Below are 9183 nucleotides of genomic sequence, written 5' to 3'. Positions count from 1 at the left end.
CTGACCTACCTCTCACCAACCTTGACATGATAGATTGGGACCTTCAAGACACACCACCAGCTCTCAATATCTATAACTTTGACGAAGCAGTGATGGCACTCTTTGGCCTTAAAAATCTCCAAGATTATGAACATGAGATCCAATACAATGAGGAAGCCTACTTTGTTAGCCAAGTCAACTCTCTTAGTTGCAAAAGTGAAAAAGAAAATAAAACTAGAAAAATAGAAGAAACATCCTCTAGTGAAAACTCTTTTAGAGCACTTTTGGATGAAGAAAAATATAAAATAAAGGATGCATATCCGAGTGAAAACCTCCTAGAGGTACTAGAAGAGGGAGAGGTTGACTTGCCATTTAGATCTCTACCACCAAAAAAGTCATCTATATTGAATGAGGACACAATTCTAGTCAATTTGGGTACAGAGGATAATCCACAAATCACCTACATTGTAGCTACCTTAAGTCCCAAAGAACAAAAGGCAATGACTGAGTTCTTAAAAAAGGGTAAAGTCAATTTTGCATGGACATATAAAGACATGCCTAGTTTAGATACAGATTTGGTTGTGCATCACTTAATAGTAGATCCCAAGATAAAATATATGAAGAAAAAGTTGCGCAAAATGCATCCTAAGGTAGCACTTTTAGTCAAAGCAAAATTGTAGAAAATGTTAGAGGCAAAGTTTATCCACCCTATTGATTATCCTAAGTGGGTTTCCAACATTGTTCCTATAGGAAAAGCATCTGGGGGCATCCGCATCTGTTCAAATTTTTGAGATTTAAATCTCACATGTCCTAAGGATGATTTTCCAATTCCTAACATAGATATCATAGTGGATTTGATTACTGGACATGAGATGTTGTCTTTAATGGATGGTTTCTCTGGTTACAACCAAATCAAAACTGTAGAATAAGATCAACATAAAATGGAATTTACCACCCCATGGGGGACTTGTTGTTACCAAGTCATGCCTTTTGGCTTGAAGAATGTCAGTGCCACTTATCAATGCACAATGACTACAATATTCCATGACCACCTACATGTTAAAATGGAGGACTATGTTGATGACATCCTAGGAAAATCAAAGACATGTGATTCCCACATTGATGTGCTCACCACCATTTTTGAAAGGTTGGAGAAATATAAAGTGCACCTCAATCCAAAGAAATGTGTTTTTGGGATCAAATCAAGCAAGTTGTTAGGCTACATTGTGTCAAGAAGAGGTATTGAGGTGGATCCCACCAAAGTAAAATCTATCATGGAAATGCCTCCACCTACCACATTGAAACAACTTGGTAGTTTTTAGGGAAAGTTATAGTCCATCAGATGATTTGTGTCCCAGTTGGAAGATAAGGTCCATCCACTTCAATATTTGCTTCACAAAGACACCAAGTTTCAATGGGATTGCCTATGTCAAAAAACATTTGAACAAATTAAGGTATACTTCGCTAATCCTCCAATTCTAGTCCCTCCAGTTGTAGGACGACCATTGATTCTATACATTTCATCCACTTCACTTGCCTTAGGTGCCCTTTTGGCACAACTAGATGACAATGGTAATGAGCAAGCTATATACTATCTCAGTTGAACATTAGTAGGCTATGAGTTGAATTAAACTACTATTGAGCGAGCTTGTTTGGCAGTAGTCTTTTGCACATAGAAACTATGCCATTATATGCTCAATCACACTGCACATCTCATTGCCAAGATAGATCCACTCAAATATTTTCTATCAAAAGCCTCCCTCATTGGTTGAGCTGCAAAATGGGTCTTGATTTTAAGTGAATTTGACATTGTCTATAAAGATCGCAAGGCCATTAAGGGACAAGTAATTGCAAACCAGCTTGTCGAAGCCCCTCTTCAAGGAGACCATCCCATTATAGCATACTTTCCAGATGACACCATTATGAGTGTTACCCTAGTACACAATGGAAGCTATTTTTTGATGGTTCCTTCACACAAAAGGGATCGGGGGCAAGAATTTTGTTTGTTACACCGTACGGAGACCTCATTCCTAAGTCTTATAAAATTTCATTCCCTTGCACAAAAAATAAAGCTGAGTATGAAGGATTAGTCATAGGGTTGTGTCAAGCTATCATATGGAATATCAAAATCCTTCTTGTCTTTGGAGACTCACAATTGGTCATTAAACAAGTCATAGATGAATACCACACAAAGCATGAAAAGTTGTTGCCATATAGCAAGATAGTTGAAGATCTTAAACAACACTTCATAGAGATAGTCTTTTCACAAATACCAAGGGCTAATAACAAAGTAGTAGATGCTATGGCTACCATTGCCTCCATGATTGCCATGCCTAAATATAGTCCTAAATGTGAGTTTCTTGTTGAGAATCTTTTTATTCCTGCTTATGAGCACACTGATTTAGAGTTGATGTGTGAGATTATCAGTCTCCAGTCTCCATGGTATGCCAACATTTTCCCCTATCTATGTCACAAAATGATTCCCCTCGCCCTCTCCCTAAATCAAAGAAAAACCTTCATCCATCGCACTGCTCGATATACTACCTTAGATGATACACTTTTCTGAAAACACTTCGATGGAACCCTCCTTTGATGTCTTAGTTCAAACAAAGATAGAATGGTGCTAGAAGAGGTCCACCAAGGAATTTGTGGTGCCCATTCTAGTGGCCTTACGTTAGCTAAAAAATTCCTTTGAATGGGTTATTATTGGCCTACTATGGAAGTGGATGCCTATCATTTTGTGAAGAGATGTGTTCCTTATCAGTAGCATGGCAATTTGATACATGGCCCCGTCCAAGACCTTCAACCCACCATCACCCCATGGCCCTTTTCCCATCGAGAATTCAATCTTATTGGTCAAGTATACCAAAATTCTACAAATGGCCACAAGTATATTATTGCCACCACTGAGTACTTCACAAAGTGGGTCTAGGCTATCCCATTGACCTACACCACTAGAAAATAGGTTTCAAAGTTCATCTTGAACTACATTATTTGTCATTTCAGTATAGCTCAAGACATCATGACTGATAATGGAACGCCTTTCAAAAATTAGGAAGTTGCCACATTGAGTAGGAAATTTAGAATCACCCAGCATTTTCCCACCAAATACTACCCCAAGGAAATGGCCAAGCTAAAACTACCAATAAAACCATTTTGAAAATTGTAAAGAAAATTTTTGAGCTAGTCATGACTAGCATCTCCAAATTGCTCTTGCCCTTTGGGCCTATCAAACCTCCATCCATACCCCCACCAGAGCCACTCCATTTTCCCTTGTTTATGGTTCTGAATCTATCTTACCCATCAAAATTGAGCTCCCTTCCCTCAGAATCTCTCTCAAGAATCTTATGTCTAAAGAAGAATACCAAGTTGCTCGCTTGCAAGAGCTACAAATCCTTGATGAAAGATGCCTCAATGCCCTAAACCACCTCTGCATGTATCAAAATTGTCTTCAACTTTAATTTCACAAAAAAGTCAAGCCTCAAAAATTTGAGGTGGGTGACTTAGTTTTATAGTATAACATGAAGAACCTCCATAACTGTGAAAAGAAAAGAAAATTTGAACCGAATTAGCTTGGTCCATTTATCATTATAGCCAAATATGGTTTTGGGGCATATCAGATTACCACTTCAGAGGGAGATCTGCTCCCTGAGCTTGTAAATATCCAACATCTCAAGTGATTCTATGCTTGAGTCTTGCAGTTCCTGTATAGTGTTGTTATAGTACCACAAAAAAATTTGAAAAACTCCAAAAACATTTTTAAAATGTTCTTGAAGAAAAGACTAAAAAGAAGAAAAAGTTCTTGAAAAAAGTATTTTGGTCCATTATCTATAAGGCTCATCTCACTTCACCACATTCCACCATTTCATCTCCTTTTTGTGCAAAAGTCCTATCTAACTTGTGCTTTTTATGCATCCAATAAAAAGACCTATTGTTTGCGAGGCTTCACTTCTCTCCCATTTTTCAAAAGACCTCTAGTCTATGAGGCATTTTTCCATCGAGTGCTTGTGCCAATCCCATTACACTGAGCTTTTTCCCACAACATTGACTACAACAGAACTTAAACAAAATCACCTTTGAGACTTAACAATTCGAGAAACTTGTTCTTTTCATAGCCCTTGCCAACCAACATTTGCAATAACCAATGTCAAACAAAACAAACTTTCATAGGATGAATCCTTCCTATATGTGGCGGTACAAAATTCACCTTTAGGCCTTAACATTCTTGGTAGGAACTGTGGACTAAATGACTACTTGGTCATACAGTCTCTTTTTGGTTGATTTCATTTTGTGTGTTAGTGGAAGCCTTTTATGGTGTGCCTTGATATTCCATATTTTGGTGGCACCTAAATTGCTCTCATTGACTACATGTGTTGTTTTTGGTATGATCTATTTTTGAAGCTTTAGTACATATGTGTCAATTTTAGTTAATATTTATGCATTGTGCCATGGGGGCAACGAGTTAGTACACTTTCCACCAAAGATCCCTAAAAAGACTTTGGGTGTGCCTAGACTTCTCCAGGGCATATATGACATTTGTTTCATCATGACTATGTACACTAAACCTATTATCCTAAAGTCTCTATGGTATTGTGCATCTAGTCCACGCAAAGGAGCCATGTCATTTATGGTTCTATAGCATATAATGTATAAACACCTTTGCAAAATCAAACTAAGGTGTGCTCTCCCATATAAACACAATTGAATCCCTCAATATCATGTAGTTAGGATTCATGTAGTATAGGGTTTCATCGCTCCCTACTTGAGACAAGGGTCCTATTTATTCCCCCCTCCTATGCTATGCTACTTGGTTCCTATGAGTGAGGAGTTTTGACACATGTCCGTTCATTAGGTTCATTCATATTATATTTTCATAGTCACATTTTCATATTTACATTTTAAGTTCAATCATTTCACTTTGCATTCATTAGTGTCTTTTTTTTTGTTATTGACATTTTAGGATACATTCATTGTCATATTAATTAGGCATTTTATTCATTATTATATTTCATCATTAGTTCATTGCATTAATTCATTAAGTGCATCCATTATAATCATAATATCTAGTGGCATATACATCATAAAACATCTCACAAAGCATATAGTACATCCATACATGTGATATAACACAATGTATACATCTCATATTCGCCATTGCACCTGCATCATTCACACATTAGGCATCATATATAAATCATAGGCAACATAACATCACACACATCCTGCATCGCAATGTCAATATCCATATCATAGAAATCATATGCATAAATAATAATCATCCATATACACATAGGCTCATCGATATATATATATATATATATATATATATATATATCCAAAGAATAATCAATGTTTGTGTATAGTCTGTATACAAAAGAATCATGTAATATCATCATGTACAAATGCATCATCAAAAGCTCGTTGCATCTACACCTCTATGCTAAAACTACTCACTATAAAGAATCAGGTTACTATCTACAAGGGCCCTGCCCCTCCTGTATCCCCTCCTCATGGAGGCCAGCATTGTCCAACTAACTACTCTGACCTATCTTGGACCCCTATGGTCCATGAGCTAGAAGCATTGCAAAAATTTGGCTGCCGCTAATTGGCAGACACGACATCATGATATAGGGACCTGTAGTAGGCCGCCTCTCACACAACCCATGTTTCCACTCGACAGGCTACCATAGCCTCTTGCATCATAGCCATGGTCACATTAAGCTGTACTACCTATCAGGCTAGATCGTGCTGCTGGCAGTACTCATCTACCTATGCCTAGTGAGTTTCCCACTCTACTTGTAGCATGGCCACCTCTCACTAGAGGCTCTCTATCTCTACCAGCTCATTAACCTCCTCCTATATCCCAAAATTACTGAACTCTCTAGTGTTTATCCTTACCTACAAGGCTACCAAGGCCTCCTCAGCACTGTTCGCCCTAGCTCACTAGGCCTGTACCTCTTCCTGTAATGCCACTAGGGCCTGCTATGCCTTGTCTGTCCCACCCACTCCACCTGTATCTCACCCTAGAGTTGGGAAAACTCTGTATAGAAACTATCCCACTCCACCTTGACCATATCTACATCATGTGCACTTGGTGGTCCCTGTACCTATGGCCATGGTGGCCCTTGTACCTGTGGCCCTAGTGGACCCTATATCTATGGCTCCTGTGGTGGCCCCACTGGTACTAGTATTCTCCTTGGGTAGGCTCTGGACCCCCATGGACCCTATTGTGGCCCCTGTACTAGCAGTGGCTCTACCATTTCCTATACACCATTCCCTACTCCATCCCCCTCCCCCCATGCCTACTTTGCTGGTGGTGGTGCCCCAAGTACCATCAATCGCACTAGCTGATGAGCTGCCCACCGCTATGTATAGATTGGTGTCATCCCTGCATCCCCTCAGTCTTGTTCGTGTACTTAAGGAAGTGGCTATATTGACTACCAAGATATCCTTTCCAACCTTAGTTTGGTCCCATGACCCCATAGCCTTCCATACTCCCGAGGTACCATTGGATATACAAACTTGTCTGGGACTACATCCTGTGTCCTCCCAAACTGTTGATGTAACCTAGAGGGCATATACCTCATAACAACATGCATGGTCTGCCCAATCAGCCAACAGTCTATCTATGTGTATGGGAGGTATCTCTGATCCTTGCTATCATCCTCTCCCCCAGCTGCTAGGACACTGCCCCATCGCTCCACACCATCGTAAGGTGTCCAGTCAAACATAATGATCTCGTCAATACATCTCCTCTAGAAATCAATAGACTCTGTGGAAGTATACTAGATAGGTGGCCATATTGGCATGCAAACGGCTCACCTGGCTATCAAGTCTCCCATCTGATAATAGGTTGTGTGACACCTATGTGCTCCCATGACCACACCACAAACATTGTCAACCCTGGACCCATGGTCTGTTATGCCCTGTAGGTGCACATATGTAGGTCATGATATAGCTCAGCTAGGACGATTTGACCTTAGTAGAAGACCATGCCATTGTCCTATAATAACGTGCTAAGCACCCATGTCCACCCATTATGAAATCCACACCCTATATGGTTTGGTACCATCCTCCAGATAAGTGAAGCGAGGTACACAACAAGTCATGACAGTCTCTACTCTAGTGCCTCTCTCCATGTCAGTCATACCTCTGTATTGGCAATTTTTGTCGTCGGTACCCGAAGCACTCTTGCAAGTAGGGATCAAAACCCTCTAGCACATACTCAGGGTACATCCTATAGATCAACACTCCTAAAATTTGCCACAAGTCAAGCAAAGTGACTATCGCCTCTCCAATAGGTAGATGAAAATTCAACGTCGATGTGTGCCACTGCTCAATCAAAGATGATGGTTGTGTTGAATGTGCTCTCAAATTTGGCCACTCATGTACGTGCTCTAGCCTACATAGTCTAACATGTCCCCACTTGGCCTCAATCAATCTGTCCCCTAGCACCATGGTCAAAGGATAGTGCTCTCATGACTAGAATACCACCATCTCCATCTACAGCATAAACATGCACATGGCCAATTTCCTTTATCTCATGTTGCCCTCAGTATGGGGCATCCTCCCCTGCTCTTCATCAATTTGTCCCAATCGATGAAGATGCAAATTGACGTAGATGCTGATTGATGTAGTCATTAATTTGCAAAGACATTGATCAACGCAGACACCAATCAACGAAGATGATAGTCATCAGAGACACCATTTTAGCATCTTCAGTGACTACATAGATGATGGTTTCCCAATGGTGGTGCCCGATTGTTTTCTATAGAGACGATGACATAGAGATCATTATCTCCACCATGGCTCTAACCCCCCTTTTCTCTCCTTTTTCATCTGTGTAGACAATAGGATGTATCTTTTCATCTACGTATACCTTCCGGTCCCTATTTTGTTGTCTATGTAGATGACAAGGTGGAGACTGTCATCTCCACCCTGACCAAGTTTTTAGGCCCATTAATGCACCATAAATGCAATCTAAGCTACCAAATCACAAAATTGACAATATAGGATAGCTGACTCACCGGTGTGCCCATCTCAGCTAGTCTTTGGTGCTCTCGAATGCACTCTCCAAGCTACAATTTGTCAATAGGATCCATCTTTCGCTCTAGTTCTCTGCTCTCTAAGTGTGCAAATGACTCTTCCTTGAGCCCCTTGGAGGCTTATATAGGCCCTCCAAGGCCCCTTTTTGAACCTATGTCCTTTTCTAAGCCATGTCAACCCCCTGTTTATCCCCAAGTCATGTAAAATATTCATTTATCCCCTTTTCTTCCCTATTCTTTTCTTCTAAAGACCTTTTCATGAAAATTGCCCAAAATTTATTTTTTGCACTATTTTTGCGAGGGGGCACCCTCCTCCCCTATTGTTGTTTTGACACCACTCCTAGGACATCTATCTTTTCTGGGGCAACCTATATTTTCTTTTCTTTGATATAATGTCGTCTTGACATCCCATCAAAGAGGAGCAAAATATAGACACTTGAAATTATCCTAAACACTATATTCATTCATTTAATATTTCCTTTGACATTATAGCTAATTATTTACTAATTAATTATATTTTTCATATTATTCTACTTATTTAATTAAATTTATTTTATGAATAATGCTTCATAAATCTCCTTTTAAATAAATCTTATTTATTTAATTCCCTCCATTCCTTTAAATTCTCTAAACCTATGATTAAATTAAATCTTATTTAATTAACTCTTAAACCTATCCTAAAACCTAGTCTACACCCATCACTTTCATCCTTTTAAGCCTACCCACTACTTAATCCCACTTATTTATCCTAAACACCTTGCTAAACCCCTTTTAGCTCTTAATTGTGTGCTCACACGCATGAGAAACCCTTCACACTTCTCACACCTCTCACACCTTCCAACTTCTTACACCTTTGTCTCACACTCCTTCCTTTAAGTTTGCTCACACATGTGTGAGAAAACTTTGAATGTTGACCTTTGCATGACTTGTCTCCTTAGCCCATGTACCTCCCTTGTGGCACCTATGTGGATGCCACATAGATGCCACCTCCCCAAGACCTCTCTCAAACCTATAAATTGAGCCCTTGTCTAAAGCATTTTCCATCTCCCTCATTTGCATAGTTGTCATGCTAGTTTGATTCTAGAGCTTTTTAGAGATTTGTATGCTTAGAACTAACCTTTGATAGTTGTTTGCATTATTTAGATTTCTAGTTTGCATT

Source organism: Cupressus sempervirens, chromosome 9 (genome assembly GCF_028749045.1).
Source record: "Cupressus sempervirens isolate cs-2001-9-10 chromosome 9, ASM2874904v1, whole genome shotgun sequence".
Lineage (NCBI taxonomy): Eukaryota > Viridiplantae > Streptophyta > Pinopsida > Cupressales > Cupressaceae > Cupressus > Cupressus sempervirens.
This window is presented reverse-complemented; position numbering follows the sequence as displayed.